At 38.2% G+C, this 23,301-nt stretch overlaps 1 protein-coding gene across 1 annotated transcript in view; it reads right to left on the bottom strand.

Moving 5' to 3' along the window:
- Window positions 1-23,301, bottom strand: part of LOC126191329 (dual specificity protein phosphatase 3) — a 33,282-nt gene that overhangs the window by 8,959 nt on the left and 1,022 nt on the right. The gene's annotated exons all lie outside the window — the stretch shown is intronic.

The following is a 23,301-nucleotide window of genomic DNA, read 5'->3' as shown; positions in this document are numbered from 1 at the left end:
ATTGTGCGTACTGTTATGTCATTCCGTCTCCCAAAGCCAAAAATCCCCGGAAGTGTAAGACAGATCACAGGTCAGTTTCAGAGATGCCTATCTCCAGAAGCGGTTTCCACGTAGCCTGCTTGACCAGCCTATTGGCAAGTTCTTTGCCTGGGATTCCAATGTTTCCTGGGGTCCGCACAAACACCACTGAATGACGGGACCATTCCAGGGCATAGATGGACTCCTGAATGGACCTAAACAGGATGGCGAGGGTAGCACTACACAGGAGAAATGACTCGCCAGGGCATGAGCGGTTGTGCTCAAGAGCACGAAACATGGCTGCCAGCTCTGCATTGAAAACACTGCAGCCATCTGGCAAAGTGTGCTGTTCAATATGTCCTCCATGAACATACACGAAGCCTACATGACCATCAGCCATTGAGCCGTCAGTGTAAACTACTTCAAAGCCCTGGTACATGTCGAGAATCAAGAGGAAGTGATAGCGGAGAGCTGCAGGGTTAACAGAGTTCTTAGGGCCATGCGAAAGGACAAAGATTTTTCTAGACATGTTCCGTAGATCATTTTCACGATTATTTTATCGATATGTGGAACAAGTCAGATTACAAGATATAAATACAAACACATGGACAGTGCTAATAATATTACTGAAATACATCTGCAGCCTAGGTGTACACCATAGAGCTGTATGTAGATGGACCTCAAGGAGAAGTGGTAATGGGAAGGACTCCACTTCAGACAGAAGGGACCAGACGCGAACTGTAATAGTATGCCCTGACCCGGGTCACCAATGCAGGAGATGAACCTATGCGGTTGGGAAAAGGAGATGGTATTCGGATGCGCAGGAGAACTACGAACATGTGCAATGTAACTGGCGAGCAGTTGTGCATGCCTAACCTTCAATGGAGGGACTCTGCCTCCACCAGGACACTGGTCACCGGACTCATTCTAAAAGCTCCCGTTGCTAGGCTAACACCACAGTGGCGGAGTGGGTCGAGTGAACGAGACAATGAGGGTGCCACCAAACCGTAAACCAGACTCCCAGTCAAGGTGGGAGAAAACAAGGGCTCTGTAGAGCTGCAGCAGCGTAGAGCGACCTGCACCCCAGTTGGTGTCGCTCAGGTAGCGGAGGGCACTGAGGTGCTGCCAGCACTTCCACTTAAGATGATGAAGGTGAGGCAGCCAAGCCAATTGGGCATCAAAGATCAGTCCTAAGAATCGATATGTCTCCACTACTGTGAGTAGATCGTCATTAAGGTAAAGTTCTGCATGACACACGAATTCACGGCTGAAAACTGGAAGCTATGGGCTAGAGCCCGACTGCACCTTGTGAATGGCTCCCTGTAAGCGCCGCTCAGCATCACTAGTACTGGAAGAGGAGTACAAAATGCACAAGTTATCTGCATACAGGGAAGGTGAGCGACAGCTGCTGCTAGACTGTTAATAGCCACTAAAAATAGACACACACTCAATACGGAGCCCTGTGGAACGCCATTCTCCTGCATACTGGGAGGGGGGGGGGGGGGGGGGGGGGGCTATGGGAGGCACTCACTTGGGCATGGAAAGTATGGAGCGACAGGACAGGAAATTTTGGATAAAAATCAGGAGCAGGCCCCGGAGACCCCACTCACACAATGTAGCAAGGATATGATGTCGCCAGGTCGTGTCATATGCTTTACGTAAGTCAAAAAAGACGGCAACCAGATGTCTGCATCTGGAAAAGGCTGTTCGGATGGCATACTCAACAGAGATAAGAGACCTGACATGAAGCCAGTAGGCCACCTGACTCCAGGACCCGACCTGACTCAATCCAATTGCCGACACACCATACAGCTTACAAAGAAAGTTGGTGAGACTGACGGGTTGGTAGCTATCCACTTCAAGTGAGTTTTGACCGGGTTTGAGCACGGGAATGATAGTGTTCTCCCGCCATTGCAATGGAAAGAAGCCATCGCACCAGATCCAGTTGAAAACAATGAGGAGATGTCGCTTGTAGTCAGATGAGAGATGTTTAATCATCTGACTGTATCCGATCCGGCCCATTAGCTGTGTCGGGGCAATGTGCAAGGGTGCTGAGGAGCTCCCACTCTGTAAATGGGGTATTATTGTGTTCACTGTGGCGTGTAGTGAAAGAGAGGACTTTCCTTCCCATCCGCTGTTTGGGGTGTGAAAGGTTGGGGGTAGTTCTCCGACACAGAGGCTCGAACATAGTGCTCTCAAAGTGCTCGGCAATCGCATTTGCGTCGGTAGATAACTTGCCATTGATGTTAATGCCAGGGACATCTATTGGGGGTCTGGTACCCAAAAAGACATCTGATCTTTGTCCAGACTTTGGGAGGTGACATATGGCCCCCCAATGTTCGACATGTACCTCTCCCAACACTCCTGTTTCCGTCGTTTTATAAGCAGGCGTATGGGGGCACGAAAATGCTTAAAATCTATTAAGTGCTCTGGGGAAGGGTGCTGCTTAGGTCGCAGTAGAGCTCGCCTATGCTCTTTAGCTATCTCAACGACTTCAGACGACCACCAAGGGACTGTCTTTCACCGGGGGGCACCCTGAAGAACGAGGGTTTTCCGCAGCAGAAACGATCGCTTTAGTGACCTGCTCAATGACAACATCGATGGCACCATGTGGGGGAGATTCAGCGGTGACAGTGGAGGTGAAGGATTCCCAGTCTGCCTTGTTTTAAGTCCATCTGGGTAGACATCTGTGAGCATGATACTGCGGGAGTGACAGGAAGATGGGGAAGTGGTCACTATCACACAGGTCATCATGTGCTCTCCAGTGGATAGATGGGCGAAGGTTAGGACTGCAAACCGAGAGACCAATGGCTGAATATGTGCCATGTGCCACACTGAAATGTGTGGGGGTACCTGTATTTAAGAGGCATAGGTTGAGGTCGAGTTGTGACAGTAAATTTTCTACCTCCCTACCTCAGCCAGTAAGCATTGCGTCACCCCACAAGGGGTTACAAGCATTAAAATCTCCCTAAAGTAGGACAGGTTTAGGGAGTTGATCACTCAATGCAGCCAATACGTTCAGGGATACTGCACCATCTGGAGGAAGATAAACATTGCAGTTATTTCCTGCGTCATCCTTATCCTGACAGCCACAGCTTCAAGTTTGAAGATCACAGACAGGTTCACTACATACTGAATTCAGGACATAGACGCAAACTCCACTATAGACTATTATCTACTATTATAGTCAATACGGTTCCTGTAATATCCCTTATAGCCACAGAGGGCAGGGGTCTGCATTGTCGGGAATCAGGTTTCCTGGAGAGCAATGCAGGAAGCAGGTGAAAAGCTTAACTGTTGCCACAGCTTAGCCAAGCGGTGGAAAAAACCGCCTCAATTCCACTGGAGGATTACACGATCGTGAGACTGGGAAGGCATGAAACACTCAATGAGGCAGTCTGTCTCAGGATCACCTGCTGCCACCAGACGAGTACCTGTGCGATCGACATCCACTGTGTCCGAGGGCCCAGCGAGATCAATGTCCTCAGCAGACGCTTTAATCTCCACCTGATCCTCAGACAGAGCTTGTAGGTAATGGAGGTGTGGGTGCCACTGTAGTGCCTTGGTTCTTGGGGTCTTCTCTTTTTAGATTTCTCTCATTGCTCCTTGGGGTTGTCTGGCTGGGAGGGCTTCACTGATTCAGTCTCGGGGACTGAGGAGGACCGTGAAGCCCTACAACCTGTGGTTCCTTCAGCCACTGACAGGTGTCAGCATTGCCACTGGCCGGAACCTGGGAAGGGAGTGACCCAAGGGATCCCTTCCTGGCAAGAGGAGCCGAAGAAGACTTGCGCTACTCTGGCTGGGAAGTGAGGACTGACATCCCCGATGGTTTGGGAGGGTGGGGGTCGCTTGCAGCACAGCGTTCCTGTGTATCGTGCATTGAAGGCAATTGATATTGACTTGGCTGGACAGTTCAATAAGCAACAATTAATAGGAGGCCGAATGTGTTTCTAGGCCTTCGTTTGAACTTCACCTGTGATGTACAGGCTGTATTTGGAGGTAGTACATGGCTCACACTAGCTGTAGTGTGGGGCAATCACTGTGACTACGGTGGCCTTTAAGCATTTCCAGATGCTAATATTTTAGTCTGGAAAACATGGAGTATAGCAGAGACAACAGGACTTTTATCTAAGGTTCCATATGGTACGCTTGTTCCCAGTATGCCATTTGTATTGTCTACCAGAAGAAAGAAGAAATTGAATGCTGACGAGTACCTCTTTATATGGGCTAAAGTTGGCAATGGAAATTGTAAAATAAAAGTACGGTGTGCAGGAGCAACAGGGAGGGAAGTGCCCCCATCCATCAAGGGGGCAAGTGGAGTCCGACGGCTCAGAGCCAACTGTACGCGGCAGGACAGAAAATGGTAGAACCACTGTCAAAGCGACAGCGTAGTTTGACGTTATATGCACAGGATGTAGCCTCTCATATTTTCTCTTAGCCTCAGCGTAGGTCAGTCTGTCCAGGGTCTTTTATTCCATTATTTTTCTTTCTTTTTGGAGAATTCTGCAGTGTGGCGAGCAAGGCGAATGGCGCTCTCTGCAGTTGACACAGATGGGAGGCAGGGCACAGGGAGTATTGGGATGTCAAGTACATCTACAATCCCAACAGGTGACATTGGAAGTGCAGTGGGAAGACATAGTCAAACTTCCCGCACTTAAAGACCGTATTGAGGATGGGATATATGGCTTTACATCACAGCGGTGGACCATCACCTTGACCTTCTCGAGTAATGTGTCGCCCTCTAAGGCCAAGATGAGGGCACCGGTGGCAACCTGCTTATCCCTCAGACCCCGGAGGATGCGCCGGACGAAATGGACACCTCACTACTCTATAAAGATCTTTTGGGGCATGATGGAAACAAACATCCCCAGCTTGTCACAGACAAGTAACGCCCATGACACCCAGCCCAGAAAGCTCTCATTTTCTCTTTGTATCTTTGGCTACAAAGTTAGCTTACGAGTGTGGCGAATACTGATGCTATTTCAACAGCATTCTCTCCTGCCACTGGATAGCTCACCCTCACTCCAGATACGATTGAAGATGGTAAGGAGATGACGCTAAGGTCACTGATAGGTGCTTGAGCACTTGGTTGTGGATGCACTCTGCATTTTTATGAGAAGACAGCAAGAGGAGGAAGCTCTGATCGAGGGAGAGAAATTAGTGGAGTTTCACAAACATTTTTAATTATATAAAATAGTATAATGAGCTTATGGTCGTAACTGTGTCCATATTAGAAACTGTACAAACTACAGGAAAAATTAAATAATATGATGAAATGTTAAGTACAGTAACACCATAACCCAATTCAACAGACCCGACAATCTGGCATGGACCGAGGGATCATACAAAATCTCAAGTGCTGGTACAGAGGAATGTCTGTGCAGAGCTGCTAAGCTAAGATTGCAGTTTTAAAGGGCACCAACAACAATATGACAAAGACGTTACTTTCATGATTTCAACTGCATGGAACTATGTGAAAAATACATTGCACAATGTCTGGAGAAAACTATGGCTTAAACTGGTCAAAGAAGCCAAGATGAAATGCAATCTAAATAAAGACAGTTGACAATTGTTCGCTTTTAAATTGTATGAGTGAAATTGTGTGTCCACTAATCAACTGAGTGCTTTTTCAACATAAGAGGTTGATGAATGGATTGACATTGACTGAAATTTAGCTATCAAAGAAGAGATGACTGACAATGTGATATTACAAACCCACAGGATGCCCAAGAACCAGTGACGAATAAAAAAATCATAAGATTCAGCTACTTGGCTGAGGCTTCAGAATCCTTAAAAACTTGTGAAATTCACTGAGAATAGCCAACAATACAACACTTCTGAAGTTATGATTCATTACATCACACTTTTCAATGCAAGCAACATGTTCCAGCACGCTCATAAGAAAATTGTAGCTAAACCCTCCTCAGTAGATAAATGTCAGACATTTTTTATGCCCTATAAAATGTGATATATCTGTGCCATTTCTAAAGACAGTGTTTTCCTAAGAAACTGCACAAATTTCTTGATAAACATTTGCAAATCGGTTACGTTTATTTCATTTCGTAGCCGACATACAAAAAATTATTTGTGTATACTGATATTTTTTAAAACTTTGAGCTTTAAACTGATTTAATAGAACAGTACAGTATTCAACATAAGTTTGTATTTACAGGGAAATTCTACTTGCTTTTAATTTTTTATACTATGGTCTCTCCTGTTTGATAACTAATGGTTTCCTGTTTTCTTTTTTATGTTAAAACTGAGTTCTGCTTACAGCGCTTTTTTAAAAACCAGAATTTTAAAGGTGGCCTTGTTAATTCGGCATCGACAGACCCCAGAGCATGACTGATGAAGGCCCTACTGTACTTTTGAATTAGAAATGAGAGCATTATACACGGTTTGAATGTAGGCATTTCCCAAATGGACTGGTTGAGATAAAAGGGGGTGGGGAGGGGGGCGGGGTGGGGGGGGCGGGGGAAAGGTGGCGCAAGGAGCTGAAACTGTTTTACTGGTATTGTTCGTGAAGTGTCAAAAGTAAATGTGAAGTCTGATGACAATAATAATAGGTAACTCTTTATGGTATTTTAACACTTCATTTTGGCATGCATGATGCTGCAGCATCCTTTCTACATGGTAACATTACAAAATGCCGCATTCTTGAGGTACTGGGGTTTTCTGCTGGCTCCCAGCCAGTGAGTGCCATATTGGCCTTAGATCAAGCTAGGCTACAAAACACCAACAACTCGGTCCCATGTTTACTAAAGAAACATAGCAGATGGAAAGAAGTGCTTTGAGAAGACTCTAGGACACATCTGAAGGTGAAGACCGTACTGTAGCTATACAGTAGTGCTGTTCTAAGTTTGAAGTCAATCCTTTCCTTTTTCCATATTTAATGTACCTTTCCTCAGCTTTCACAAAAAGGTAGAACCAACAAGTTTTCGGAGAATGTTTAGGCAGTTACTGTGTATGTACTGAGTAATAAAAGAAAATTACAGTTGCCGAACTAGGCAGTGCAATATTGTCATTCCAACAGCGACTGGATACATGAGAGCATGAACTGTAAAAAAATAGTTCTCTAGCTAAGACAGATTATAAAAAATGATACCTTCAACCACAAGTAATTTTACATTGGAGAGGTCTCCATTCCTCTTCTCCTAAACCACAAGATGAACTCAACAGAAACCAACAATTATTTTCCATTTGTGTGCTTTCATTACCAACTAATGGCAGCTCTCAATGTCTATACCTGGATCAGAATAAAAAACGGACAGTTGAGTATGAAAGTGGAAAATTTGTTAGTTCACCATTTTGGACAAGGCCATTATGGCTCTGGTAACAACAGCTGTGCCTTTCCTCACTGAGTTCATTCATGTCTTCCCTGTTTAAGTGCAGTATTGAGTTTGCTTTGCAGGACAAAAGTCTTATCCCTTTCTACACAATTTCAGAGTTCCCTTCACGCATTCCAAAAGAGACTTCAAATACAAGACGGGTATATAACAAGTCACAAAAATCATGTTAAGGGCAGCAGTTGTCATCCAAAGCTGACTTAAATGGCAGCTGAGGTAGCACAGTGATAACTGTGGAGAAGGCAGAATGCACAACCAGACCAAACTCGTGCTCCGATTGGTTGTTGCTTGGTAGCGGCCTGTTGTAATGGATCTGGGAGATATTTTTTTACCGTATTTGTCGATACCGAATTTAAATGTTTTCTTATATTTTATGTCAGGATTTATTATAATTTGTCTTATTATATGTTAATTTACTTCTGTTTTTGAGAGTAAAAGCATATTGATTACTATTAGAAAATGTATCGAAGAATAGCAAAGAGACTGATTACAACTGGAAGATTGTGTGTGGTGTAAAACATCTTTGACGTAGGAGTCGTCTTTGACTGTAGTAAGTCGGCAGCTAACTCTTGGTGTGTTGACCATGGTGTTGACGGAAGAACAATGTGAAGGTCGGCGTCATAAATAATTTTGAAGTATGTTACTATTATTTTTGTATTAACTAAAAAGAAGAAACTACATTTGAAGAAACTGTATTTGAAACACCAAAATGAGAGAAACACGTTGAACCACGTCAATTCTGCAACCAACAAAGATGCATTGTGGAATCATACTTAGACAACTGAAGCCAAGACTATATCGCCGTGTAAACGTCTAATGGAAAAGGTACTGTCACGAAATATGGCAAATTTAAGTAAATAAAAAATAGTGATCATATTTTCAACTTGTGTCTCAACCGGGATACAATATTTCAATTGTGGACTGTAGTCGGATTGCCGTATTACAATTGTGGGCGTCAGTCCGGGATAACAGTTTGCCGTATTTCAACTGGGGGCTCAGCCGTATTTCAACTTGTGTCTCAGTCGGGATAACATTTGCCGTATTTCAACTGGGGGCTCAGCAGCCGGGATATCGTGTTCACGAGATTTTCAACAGTGCTACGAGGAAGAAAATTTTTGTGTGTTAATACCAGTTTCTTCAGAATGTGTGTTACAGTGTTTGTGTTCATCGGGAAGTGAAAGTTTTGATGAAGAAATGTTTCGGCAAAAAATATAATTTTCGACAGAAGAAAATACTTCAAGAATTTTGGTCAACAATCACATGGATGGAAAACGTGGTTTTGCAACAGGAGAAGAGTGTTCCAGATAAGTCACGAAACCATCGTATTTTTTTTAAAACAATCTTTTTATCTTGTTTTGTATTGTGTATAAATTTTTGTTCTTCACAATGACTTATGAGATTTTCGAGAGTATTGTGCCTAAAGTAGAAAGTAGTAATTTAATAGACTTCGAACATCAGGACAGGTCAAATGAAAGAGAAAGAACCGATAAGTTTGATTTAAAAAGTTTTCTTGTATATTTCACGAAAGAAATTAAACAAACACTTGACGACAATAAGACTTACTGGGATGAAAAAATTGATAACATTTTGTTGCAAGTGCAAGCAGTCAATACCCAAGTGGGTGATCTTTCGAACAGAGTTGGCAATGCTGAGGAAAAAATTGAATCTGTGGAAGCAAAAGTAAATGAAATTGATGCTAAATTGAGCGGTGAAATTAATACTGTAAAAAATGAGTTACTGGCAGATAGGGAAATAAATTTAATTGATTTTAATGACATTAAAGGGGAAATAAAAAATTTGGATGAGAATACAAAAGTTTTAGTAAAAAATGTAGAACAAAAAACTGACAATCGTTTGGTTACTTTAGAAGAAAAAGTAGAATGCAATGATTTAGAAAACAAAAAATCTGTCAAAGAACTTAGCGAAAAAATTGAAAGTTTTAACATTGAATTTCAAAGCAAAAATTACAATTTAAACACATGTAATCTTGTATCTAATATTCCAGTGAAGCACTTTTCGGTAGATGGACCCTTACATCCCGTTGATTTTATGCAGTATTGTAAGGATTGCTTTTTACCTCACTCACCAGATGAAATAAAAATTAAATTTGTGAAAAAATTCTTGGAAGGGGAAGCTTTGACTTTGGCAAACCAGATTGTAGCTTTGGGGATGACATTTTCAGAATTTGAATCAAAATTTCTGGAAAATTTTTGGGATGATCTTAAACAAACTAGAATCAAAAGTGAATTTTTGAATGGGAGAAACTATAGAGAATCAGATGGGAGCATGAAACAATTTTGCAAAAGTGAACTTCAAAAACTTATTCATTTAAGAAAACCTTTGGATGACTTGATCAAAATTGATACCTTAAAGAGAAGATTGCCATCAGCAATGCAGTTGAGGTTAGTTCATTGTCCTGATAGTAACATAGAGCAGTTTCTCAATTATATTGAAAAGTTGGATAGGGTAACAACAAGAACACACAGTGGGTTTACTCAGAAAGGTAACGGTCAAAATTGGGGAAATGATAACTTTCAAAAAAGGGAACAAAACAATTATCATGGTGTCAGTCAAAATTCAGGGGGATATAACAATTTTCAGAAGAAGGACCATAATTTTTATCCAAAACAAGAACAACATTTTCGCGTTAATAATCAACAAAATAGAGAACACTTTAGGGATCAAAATCACAGAAATTTTGATAGAGGTCAGTACAATAGAAACTACCAACAATCAGGTAATGTTTGGCATAGGAATGGGAACAGAAATGTGGATCAGAGGCATTGGCAGAACCACAATCAGCAGTTCAAACAGGAACAAGTTGTAATTCAGGAAACAAAAAACGAGTAGACGCCCCCTTGAAGGTCCGCAAGGTTGAGGCAGAAGGTGAGCATGATGAAAGGACCAATGGATGTGAGTATCATAAACCCAAACATGACAGTTCCAAACCTAAGCAATCACATGAGGTCATTAGTTGTTACTTATTGAAGAAATTTCAAGAGGAAAATAATATTGATAAAAATAAAAGTTTCAGTACACAAGAACATACAGTAGATAAAAGTAATTGTGATCCATTTAATTTAACAGAGTTTTACACTTGGGCAGAAAAGAACAACACTTTGTCAGATGATGTAATTTGTAGTAGTTCAGAGATGTGTGTGAATGAAAGAGAGAATGCATGCTGTGAGAATGAAAATATTGGTGAAAGGGATCTGGTACCTTTAGAAAGGGGAAATAATATTTTGGGGGATAATTTGAATGTGTATGACTTGAATATTTATAATGATAATGATGTTGATAAAGTTGATAATGATAGTAATGGTATTGATGATGATGATGATGTTGAGGAAAGGTATTTCATTAGTTTAAATAGGGAGTTGGGTATACACATGGTTGAAAATGGATTAAATAGTGAGAATATTATAGAAATTCCCAGGGATGTTACCAGGATGAATAAGACTCACAAGCTGGGTGTATGTAAAAGTGTGAATTTAGATGTTGTTGGTAAAGAATCTGACTACACAAATAACGATGACACATGTATAACTTCTAGCCTAAGTGAAACTTTTACAGATACTAATGACACACACACATTTCTTATGAATATATGGCTGAACGGTGAAACTGTTTCTTTTGACAAGAACTTTAGAAAGATGCTTATTAATGTATGTGAAACTGTATGTCATGAGTGGTGAAAAAAGATGAGATATTTTATTTTTGAAAAACTGAAAGATAAGTACTTCAATAGTATACAGTGTGATTTGGATGAAAATTCTTGGCTATTTGAGATAATAGAGAGTACTAATGACAATTTTGTATCTTGTGCAAATTTTATAACTGTGGCAAATAATACATGTAATGATATACCATATGATTATGGTAAGTATAGGTTTGGGGAAATTGAAAGTGATTTGTTACATGAGGATACAGGTTCTGAGAAAAGTGATCAATTTTGCAGTCCTTATATAAAAGTTCAAATTGGGTCATGGATTGGTAAATGTTTAATTGATACAGGAAGTGAGATCTCGGGAATATCTGAAAGGTTAAGCAAGAAATTGAAAGTGGGGAAAGATTTTGTTGAAATGCCAGTTGTTGGGGTAAAGATAAAAGGTGCTACTGGGAAGAGCAGTAAATTGATAAAAAGCCAGGCTTTAGTGACATTTTTAATTGAAGGCAAATTGTTCACACATGGATGTTTTGTAATTCAGGAATTTAATGAGGATTTTCTTTTGGGTATGAATTGGATAGTAAAAGTAAATACAGCATTTGATTGGGTTGGAAGAAAACTTTTGATAGAAACTAGTGAAAGGGAATACATTCAGACAAATTTTGTGAACACACTTGGTGATCAGAGTAATGGAAATTTTGACAGTATCAATTTACTAAAAGAAAATAGATTGGAGAATATTGAAACTCATAGATTTGATACTGATTAAGTTGAATTTGGGAATTTAGTAAATTTGAAAATTTCAGAAACACAAAATTTATCTGGGGAGCAAAAACAACAGTTAGAAAATCTGCTGTGGGAATACAGTGATGTTTTCAGTGACATACCTGGTAGGGTAAAGGGTTATCAGTGTGAGCTTCAGGTAAAACCTCATGAACCATTTTTCATACAATCATACAGTATTGCAATATCAAAAAGACCTGCTGTTGAGAAAGAGCTGAAAAAGATGGAAGGATGTAATATAATAGAAAGGAGTATCAGTGCATATAATAATCCTCTAGTAGTGGTTTCAAAAAAAAAAAAATTCAAAATTTAAATAACCTATTATCATCTAAAACCAAAGTCCTCCACTGGAATACGCTTGTTAGAACAAAACTGCCTGTACAACCAAGTATGTATATTTGCATGTATAAATTAATAATTTGAAGTCACATGTTAATTGAAACTGACGAAAAAACACTGTTGTAACAAAAAAATGAGAGAAAGATTTATTTTTACTTTAAAAAAGTCTCCATAGTGAGCATTTCTGAATTTTTCTAATTTTTGGAAGCTAAGTCTTCCCTGTGGGTGAAGGCATGCATGTGAGGACATGCATGCAAAGGTACAAGTTTCAAAACCAATTTTAGATAAAGCCTCATGATATATGAGCAGTTTATTGTTTGTACTGATGTTGTGGGGAGCAAAAGTACTCTTCACAAGAATGTAATTTGTAGTAATATTGTAGTAGAGAGGCAAGTGTACATTAATAATTGCAAAAAATTTAGATAGTACTGATGTATCTTTAGCTGTACTAAAAGAAGAAAATCATAAGAAAAAAATACAAAATAAAAAAAGCATGAGTTAAAAAAAATTTAAAAAGAAAATCATAAGCAAAAAAAAATACAAAAACAAAAAAACCATGACTAATAAAAAATATAAAAATTTAAAAAATCCGAAGTTAAAAAAATATATATATATATAAACGGCAAATATAGAGAAAACACATTACACTATATATGTCCAGTATCATTTTTACTGTACAATATGTAAGCATAATGAAATTAACATTAATATTTTCAAAAAAAATTGAATCTTATTGTAGGAAATGAGTTTTGCCTTTCTATTATTTTCAATCTGTATGCTGTATGTTAGAATATTTCTCATGTATGTTTTATACCATGTATATTTGTCATGTCAAATAATTTCTTTACTTGAATTTTTGTGTATGCGATTGATGGGGAAGTATCATTGCAACAACAGCCAGTAACTTGTTCACAGATTCAAAGAGTCCAAATTTGGTAGAGGTTATCAGACTGCATCATTAATGTACTAATTGTGTAATACAGATCCATTACTGAGTGTGGTCGGGATTTTGTTGTATATGTCCATAACAACAAAAGCCCTGGGGAGCAGTTGTAATGGATCTGGGAGATGTTATTTTTTTACCGTATTTGTCGATACCGAATTTAAATGTTTTCTTATATTTTTTGTCAGGATTTATTATAATTTGTCTTATTATATGTTAATTTACTTCTGTTTCTGAGAGTAAAAGCATATTGATTACTATTAGAAAATGTATCGAAGAATAGCAAAGAGACTGATTACAACTGGAAGATTGTGTGTGGTGTAAAACGTCTTTGACGTAGGAGTCGTCTTTGACTGTAGTAAGTCGGCAGCTAACTCTTGGTGTGTTGACCATGGTGTTGACGGAAGAACAATGTGAAGGTCGGCGTCATAAATAATTTTGAAGTATGTTACTATTATTTTTGTATTAACTAAAAAGAAGAAACTACATTTGAAACACCAAAATGAGAGAAACACGTTGAACCACGTCAATTCTGCAACCAACAAAGATGCATTGTGGAATCATACTTAGACAACTGAAGCCAAGACTATATCGCCGTGTAAACGTCTAATGGAAAAGGTACTGTCACGAAATATGGCAAATTTAAGTAAATAAAAAATAGTGATCATATTTTCAACTTGTGTCTCAGCCGGGATACAATATTTCAATTGTGGACTGTAGTCGGATTGCCGTATTACAATTGTGGGCGTCAGTCCGGGATAACAGTTTGCCGTATTTCAACTGGGGGCTCAGCCGTATTTCAACTTGTGTCTCAGCTGGGATAACATTTGCCATATTTCACTGTGAACAACTAGCTGTCAGTCACTTTGTTATTTTGCTCCAAGTACAGTCACCTTTAATCTACAACTCAACTGGTAACTACTCAAATTCTGCAAGAGTCTTTCCTTCCTGCCACTCTTACTTCCTTTTGACAGCACAAGATGCCTACCAGTTATCATGCTAAAACCATAGATTGTGGTACCACTTGCCAGGCTTGAACCATGATGTCAAGATAGTCAACACCTTTATTTTAATCTTATGCAATATAGGGACCATAATGTCACTCATTACACAAAAACACATAACATGAACATTCAACTGAAGAAATAACATGAAATGATTCAACCAATTGTGAGAATTAGGGGTTTTTGAGCTGGGACAAACAAAATATATACAATCGTAATAATGAAGGAATACTAATACTAAAAGCAAACCTACAGCAAACAAAATCCTCAGCAATCAACAAAACCACACACCAACAAGTCTGTGGTACCATGAAGGCAAAACTACCTCCGGTGACTAATACTGAAAACCTTACCTCACCAATGTAAGCAAAACCCCACAATACATACTAAACATAATTCAACATAATTACCAACACAATCCAAAAATACATAAAAAGTTGCATTAACAACAATTCTGATATTCAAGAGATACACAATTAAGCACTTTGATAATGCACACCATACCGTCCCCTACAAAGATAAGTATCGTATGCGACCTTTTTTTTTTTGGTGGATATCAGTTATGGTGTTTACAATGAATCACTGGACTCTACAGCCTAGACCTTGATTTCCCCATTACTAGTGCTTTGCATTTCGATTATTGTATCACCTTCGATAAGCATCTTAATCCCACAATAAAAATATTGTACACACCTTGATGGTAATGCGGAATATCTTAACTCACAGAACTACTTTATCATAACCACCATGAATGCACCAAAAATACAGCATGCACACAGCTGTCCCAAATGAGGCGGCACACCTGTTACTTTATTTCCACCACATCTACATTAGTGAAGTGCTGTGATTGTTAAAACGTCTGCCAGTCAACTTATCTAAAGTACTAAAAAATTTAGAAATGTGTGGTGTGAAATTCAAGACATTAAAATGTTCTGAAAGTGAACAGAGTTCAGAGTGTAGGAACATATGTAAGAACAATATTACTGCAAGTGGAAACAGCTGTGATGATGCAAATTTAGACAAATCTGTACCTTTGATTTTGATGCCAGATAATGAAATGCTGAATATTATATTAAATAAAATAATTATCAATGGGGAACCTGGAACAGTTGGTGGTCCAACACTGAAGCTATCCACAGGTGCTAGAGAACATGACGGCACTATTCAAATTACAGCACTGCAACTTTGCTATGAAGTGCAGTGAGACGAACATCTTCCGGTCACTGCAATGATAATTCCGGGTGAAGGTGAAAAAGAAGAGTTCCTCCAGAGTACAGTACTGATAATCAAATGCAGATACTATCTAGTGACTAGACAGAAGATGAAACAGTGGCACACAAATAGCATTACTACCCAATTATAAACAAATACAGAGGAATCAACATCCAGACTCCACAGCAACAAATCTACGGGAGTGTAGAGAAAGAGGAGAGGGTATGTCCAAATTTAAACAAAAGAAGTTAAAACATGAGGGGAAAAACAAGCAAAACAACTAGGCAAAGGAAAATAGATGAAACCAAATACTTGCAATGAAGAAAGTGTCAAAATGATTGATTAGCAATTAGTCATGATGAGCAAAAGTTGTTGAATAATTACAATAAATTTAAATCACATGAATTAGCCATTTAACTGTATGACTAAGGAAAACAAAACAAAAAGAACAAAAGCCACAGCATCTTTAAGAACAAATGCCATAGGGTATAACGTTACACCGCAAAGTACAGAAAAAAGGGTGTGTCAGCAGATTTTTTGAAAAACATTATTGAGAAGACTAAGGCACAATATTAAGAGCATTACAATTACAAGGTAAAATCAGATGCTCAGGATAGGTATACACCTAAAACTAACACCCCAAGAGGCACACACACTGAACAAGTAATATCTTTTATTGATGGCATTCCTGTGGTATCATCTCAATATTGAAGAAAAAAGTCAAAGATTATGCTTGCCTTCTAGAATTGGCAACTTGACTAATCTTTAAAGACTATGTTGCCAACTGCAAAGAAAAAGACCAGTCAAACAAGGCATTTTTTGTAGGACCTTCAAAAGAGACAATTTAGGTTTTCACATCCCAAAATAGATATATGCCACCTTTGTGAGAGTCAAGTAAACAGGAAATGAAAATTTGGACTAAGATTTCAAAGTAAGTTATGATGTGCATGAGCAAGACATTAAAGTCAGAAGAAGTTTGAAATTGCCAAAAAAATTCTCTGTGCATCGTTTGACCTTCGGAAAGAGTTGAATACGCCCCATGAGAACTTTGCTTTACTATTTGGGAAGGATTTCTCTATATAATTTTACTGCGTATGAAAGTAGAACTAGGAAAAGATTATGTTATATTTGTGATGAAACACAAGGGGGGAGGGGGGAGGGGGAGATAATGAAATCTCCACAGTCTTAATGATGTATCTAAAAAGATGTTCACTGTAATATGCAACCAACTGAAACCATTCCTTTGTATAGTGACAATGGCATCAGTTATAACTATAAAAAGCAAGTCCTTATGACACATACATTTCTAAAAAGCTCTTAACATATAAAACAAATTTAATCATCTCAAAAGTCTGTTGGTGAACAAACTTTTACTTCAAATCACAAATTAAAGACATTGGCTAAATGAAGGAAGTAGTAAACGTACTGGGACACTTTTGCAAACTTCCAAGATTACCTCAATCTCAATGAACAAAAACTAAATCAGAGTTTGTAAAAAAAAGTTACATAAATGGTTAAGCAAGTGAATTTATTTTTGGTGATATAAAAGTGTTAAGGTAAAGTTGCTCTTTAAGACTGGAAGTTCTTTCTGCTAAGTGTGATCTGCAGAAATTGTGCAAACACCTAGGTGAATATTGTTCCTAGAGTACTGTGGACACCTGATCAGATACAGAAGAGGAGGATGACATTCCAGAAATGCAGGAATAAAGAATAATTCCATTACTAGGATTCAAATATTATAATTCTACAATTTTTTACTTGGGGGCAATCCCATACTGAGTGGCCTAATTTCGGAAAAAGTTTCTGCACGACTTTCACGTATTTACTGAAATTGTATGAGGACATTCACACATGTCCCCAATGAACATTAGCAAATTTTTACTTCTGTCAATTTAATACTTAAATTTAGTAATTTGATTGGCCCCACAGAGCATCTATCTATAGTGTTCCCCTGAGTTTTCACCAAATTTGAGACATTGATGGGTCGTCTGAATAAAACTGAGAAAGTACTCTATTCTCATAATTTCAGAGAAAATTCTCAGGTTAACATGAATAAAGTGGGTCAGAGAATATACTTCACCTGACAATGTTCTCAGCTTGAGTATCAGGGTATGGGAATGTGGGGAGGTACTCAACGCGAGGAACATTCACTGATTTCATATGAATAAAACTAGTGAAGTTCCTTACAAGCAGACAACATTCTTCATTTTTATTGAAGGACGCTCTGCAGCATATTTTGAGCTAAGTTCTGTTGTGGCTCAGAACGCAATAAAAGATATATAAAGTAAAAAAAAATACTGAAGAGAGATACTGTAGAAGTATATGAGGGTATTGTGATAAAAACATTATTTGGCTGGTTAACTTCCTTTCCAAAAATGATGAAAGAAGAGGAGATGATCTTTCAAATGAAATAAATGTGAATATACATTTTTGTGCTAGGTAGACAAGTTTTCTGGCTGATGTACGAGAATACTTAGATTTACACCAGACAACTATGCTGCTGACATTTTCAGATATAGACCATCATTTCCTCACAGCATAAAACTATTTCGAAAAGTTAGAAATAAGTAGATAGATCATAAAAACTAGTAACCAATAAACCTAGTGATGTGCTTGTCATAACAAAACCATACGCACTGGTGAATAGACCATTATGTGTCACAGTCAACACAAATTATCTCTAGTTTGAAGAATCTGACAGTTCAAAGTTTGGAAAATCTACAATATAAGGAAAAAGAAATGCCACTCTATGTAAATACAACACACTGAGTTTTAGACAGACACAAGGAAAAGGCACTTACATATCAGCTTTCGGCCAAAGCCTTCATCAGAAAAGGAGAAACACATGCACACATCCACGCACATGCACAGCTGCCATCTCCTGCAGCTTGGACTGGACCTTGGAATTCTGGCCTGGGCCACACACACACACACACACACACACACACACACACACACACACACACACACACACACAGAAGAGAGAGAGAGAGAGAGAGAGAGAGAGAGAGAGAGAGAGAGAGAGAGAGAGAGTGTGTGTGTGTGTGTGTGTGTGTGTCTCCTTTTTCTGACCTCGACCCCGTATGCTGACACAAACAGCACTTTACTGTTCCCCACATATACCTTGCTCTCCCTCCGCCTCCACACATCAACCTCCTCCTTACCCGAAACCACCCAGACTGCTTCTCCCATCATACACAGTTGCTCACAGTCTGGTCTTGGCAGTCACTGACAGTGGTCATCTGTGCGAGAGATCTGCATAATAGTCTCTGTTGTGCATTTCTACAACTCCACATCTCTGTTATATAGTGAGTAGCAATCTATCCTTTTCATGATATTATCATTATTGCATCCTGGATTTTCCATTGTTTGGTTGTTTCTGTATTGTTGACAGTCCAACCTGGAGTTTCCAGTTATGAGTAGAAAAAAAAAAAAAATTTGAGGTATACTTAAAATTTCTTTTGCGTAACATGTTCGCCTCACTTCAATAACAAAACTTCTCTGTGTGTTGGAAATTCAGTAACATAGTCAGAAAATGCATTTTCATGCACCATCCATAAACATTTTAATACTTTGTTGCTGCACATAAAAACAATATCTAAACGTAGTGCAACTCTTCCAGAACACAGTGACGTCACTTCCATATCTGTACCCTGAATAGTTTGCCCGTTAGAGTGAGTTTAATGAAATTTAAGATTACCCGTGTGTTCTACGCCAGACACAGCAGACTACACACATACTGAGAACCTTCGAGGATGAGTGGAGGTAATTAGAAGGAACTATCAGGGAATATGCTTCAAACCCTCTATTCACATAAAACAGAGAACTTTCTCTGAGAATGTTCTTTTGTTCTGAGAATTCTCTCTAGTGAATTTCTCTTTTTTATTCGTATGACCCATCACATCCAGCAATACTTTCTTGAAAGAAACAAAACTAGGCCATCTTTTACAACTTTTTGTGCGCACTTAACCGAAGCAACAATAAAAAGGATTTTCTGCACAATTTTCATACGTATGATTTGAACTGAAGTCAGCTGACTAAAGAGACACATGAAAAGAATTTGAAGTTTAGCTTTTTATATCTCCAGAAGTAACTGCACAATAAACCTGAAATCACGCACATATTAACTTCAAATACAAGACCTTAGAATATAAAATTTCATTCTCCTACCACTTTCCAATAAACTACAGACTGAACGCAAAATAGACAATTTTTCAAAAAAAATTGCCAAAAATAGCTATTTTGCCCACTTAAAAAAATTTCATTTGCAAACTCTCTTAAACTATGTTCATTAAAAAGAATATTCTCAGCCACATAAAAACTAGAACTTGTTTTGCAATGCTAGCATATAAGGCCACAAAAAGCAACGAAATAGTGGAGTTGCATGAAAATGGGTCCATAATCCTTTCTGTGAAAGATATGAAATGTCCCAACGGCTAGGAAATGAGCATTTTAAAATCTTATCTAGGGCATTCAGTGGCACAAAATTAATTTCATAAAAATTTTATAAAAATTAATGAGGAATCCAATAAACAGAAGAGCTTTTTCCTTATTTTGTGGCTCTAATAATTTGAGGCAATCGAGTTTGAAAACTAATTTTTTTGGGTTCTGTCTTCTCAAAACAAACCCATCAGTGACATCTGTACAGCAGTACAGATTTCCTCTTGACATTCCACTGCAAATTAATAAAAGCTCTAGAACATTCAGGTAGCTTGAAGCAAACTTAAGTTTAGAGTTCTAAAAAGAAACCAGTTCAAGCTTTAGCCTCTGATGCAGAAATTTATCATCAAGCTTGGGACCCTGTATAAAGAAACCCCCCCCCCCCCACATCAACTTGGGAATCTGTGACATTGAAACCTAGTCATGGGTGCTGTTGCATAGCTATCAGAGTGACCTTGATGGCAATGGGTACGTTGGTTTTCTCATTTTAAAAGAAACACTCAGTGGTTATACCACTATGGACCATAGCAACACATTTACACAACTTTCCATCAGTATACTTATATTCCACATAAACCGCAAATTATGCCAACGCAACTAGCATATCAATCATGCTACATAGTAAAAAGATATACTAATACTTCTCTATAACATTACTTCATTCCAAAAAAATGTCAGCAAGTTTGCTAAGAACTTCACCAAAATTTACCCAATGCGACAATGGTGTAACACTTTAAGGCTATTTATAGGATGTGTGCTGCTGCTGATTCACAACAATTTTACTACCATGATCCTCACTGTCTTGGTTATGCACATTTAACTGAAGTTTATAACTAGTTAGATTCTGTGGCTACATCAGAAAAATAGACAAATACATCACGAGTTGTGGCAAAAAATGTTGTCTCTTTCAAAGTTTTTTTAAGTTATTCAGATTTTCTCTCACTTTCTAGTCATCAAGACTTGATATTGCAGGTCTCAGAGCACTAATCAACAGTAGGGCATAATAAATGAGAGAGCATTTAATTTGAGTACCAACAGAATATGAACCCATTTTCAATGTATCACCGCCTGATTCTTTTTTAGCACCTTATATACCCACACTATAAAGCCAAATCTAGTGTTTTACGTGGTTTAGAACCTGATTTTTCGAATAAAAACTTTTTAAAGGAGTCTGCAGAGTTCTTTCATGGGCCACAAAAATAGTCATTCGGGGTTTTCAGAAAAATCTGACTTCACCCACAGTATGTAAACTATTTTAACAGAATAGGTAAATGAAGTTTTATATTCTAGGCCCTTGTATTTTTAAGTTATTACATGCAAAGATTCAAGTCTATACCACAATTACTTCTGGAGATATAAAAAGCTTAACTTCACATATTTTTCATTTGCATATGTTTTGGCCAATTTATCCTTATATAAGTTATCCTTATTAAAACGGCTCAGGAAAGAAAGCACAAAATGTTGTACGACAAAATAATACTGGAAATGACTTGTCTCAAAGTTGCCAAAAACTCACACGTACACTGTTTATAGCTGCACTATGGGGATCGAACAAATGACTATCAGCGGAATTATTGCATTAGTGATCTTGAAACTTTACCAATGTTCACTGGGAACATTTCCAATATTTATACAAAATTTCATCAAAATCTGTGCTGGTCAAGGGGGAACCTCTAGACCACTTGGGATGGAATGACCCTTGATATACTGAAATGTTAATAATTATCACAATTTTGTTTCACTGCAGAGGCAGTATCGGGTTCAGTAATGTTACTGTTAGTAATAATTAAATTAGTTAACATTTAAAATATTTTTCAGCAGACAATCACCACCTATAACTTAAAATTTTCTAAACCCCAGTAAAATGAATCTTTATCGCCAGTGCCTATCGATTTTAATGCTATCAAATGAAATCTTACACATTATTTTACTGATTTTTTACCAATTGAAACTATATCTAAAATTACACGTGTGACAGCCCCCCCCCCCTCCCCCGACAATCATTGTGGTGACACACTGAGCTGTAGCGCGGCTTGAGGTCTAGGTTGGATTGGATGTTGACAATGTGGCTATGAGAAGGCGAAGCCAATGGAAGTGAAAATAAAAATAAAATCTAGTTGTGGTAACAAATGGACTGGTAGCGATGCCCAATTTTACATCTAAGCCACATTGACAAATGGAGGGGGGGGATCCAATATGTAACTTTTAGCAAAACTACGTCAAATGATTTTTTCACAGTTACTTCTCATATTCTTGGAGAGTTGGTGCTTACGCTGTTAACGAGATGTACAGAACACCATAGGTTGTCCTAACACCATCACATACACACACCCCTGGCATTAGATGCAGCAACTTTGGTCTATCTTGTACTTTCTCGACAAACATAAAACTTCATATACCCAACAATTAATCCAAATAATTGTACGAATTTAATTGTGGTCAACATGTCGGCTCTCTTTGTTGCATGCAGAGACCTACTCATGAATTCCGTTATCAGATCCGTAACTAACGGAAAACTAAATATAAGAACTCCAAACAACACACCTTACTAATAATTCCAAACTCTAAAACTAATCTACTATCCACAACTGACAGCATCAAATAATTCAACAAACCGCAACAGCCTCTTCCAATATTCTTCTTGTAAACAGCATTCTGAGTACACTAGTCACTAACAAATCACAAATAAACATACAACACTAGAGAGTGGCTCCATATAAACACGATCCACCTCAAAACCACGCATCGCCATGACATCACACATTGGATACATCACATGTCAATGCACCGGGAAGTACTGCAAACTTCAGCTGACCCATTCTCATTAAATGACAGTATAAGATACAAGATAAACTAATTCAAGAACAGAATCTTGACACTATACAGGTAGCACAGAACAGAACATAGGAACAGACACGTGTGTATTATTAAAGTGAAACGTTCTTCACGTGTCGTTGCACCTTCTAACCCCCACGTGTGATGGCATCCAACAGCTAAATAACACGTACAACAACAATGGGAATGAAAATGCCAGTTCAATGAACTCTTACCAATTTTAAGGAGTATACTGGTTAAAACTATTTCATGCTGAGCATTTTGTTTAGTCAGTTGAAAATGTAGCACACTGTTACACAAGCAAATATAAAGAAACTAGTGTGGCAATATACATCATCATTAGAAATGAAATCAAGCCTCAACACAATAAAATAAGCATTGAATCAAGTCAATCATTAAAAAATAAATAACTGCATGTAACTAAATCTTTTGATATGTGTTAAAATAATCCCTAACGTTTTGGCACTACCATTTGATGCACAGTAGAAACTTGTGATGGAAGTTGTTATGGCTCAATGTTTTAAGGTTTTTTTAGGAGCCTATACATTTTACTACCACAACCAATAATAATCTTCAAGGGTATTTTTTGATAAGATGTTCAGCACCCAAATAAATATGTTCCCAACTGTAAAATGTTTTCACTCGTCCTTATCACTTTAGAGCTAAGTGAAAAAAAAAAATCAACAGTTGCATCATATGACTGTAAATAAGAAA

The sequence above is a fragment of the Schistocerca cancellata genome, chromosome 6 (genome assembly GCF_023864275.1).
Source record: "Schistocerca cancellata isolate TAMUIC-IGC-003103 chromosome 6, iqSchCanc2.1, whole genome shotgun sequence".
Lineage (NCBI taxonomy): Eukaryota > Metazoa > Arthropoda > Insecta > Orthoptera > Acrididae > Schistocerca > Schistocerca cancellata.
This window is presented reverse-complemented; position numbering and strand designations above follow the sequence as displayed.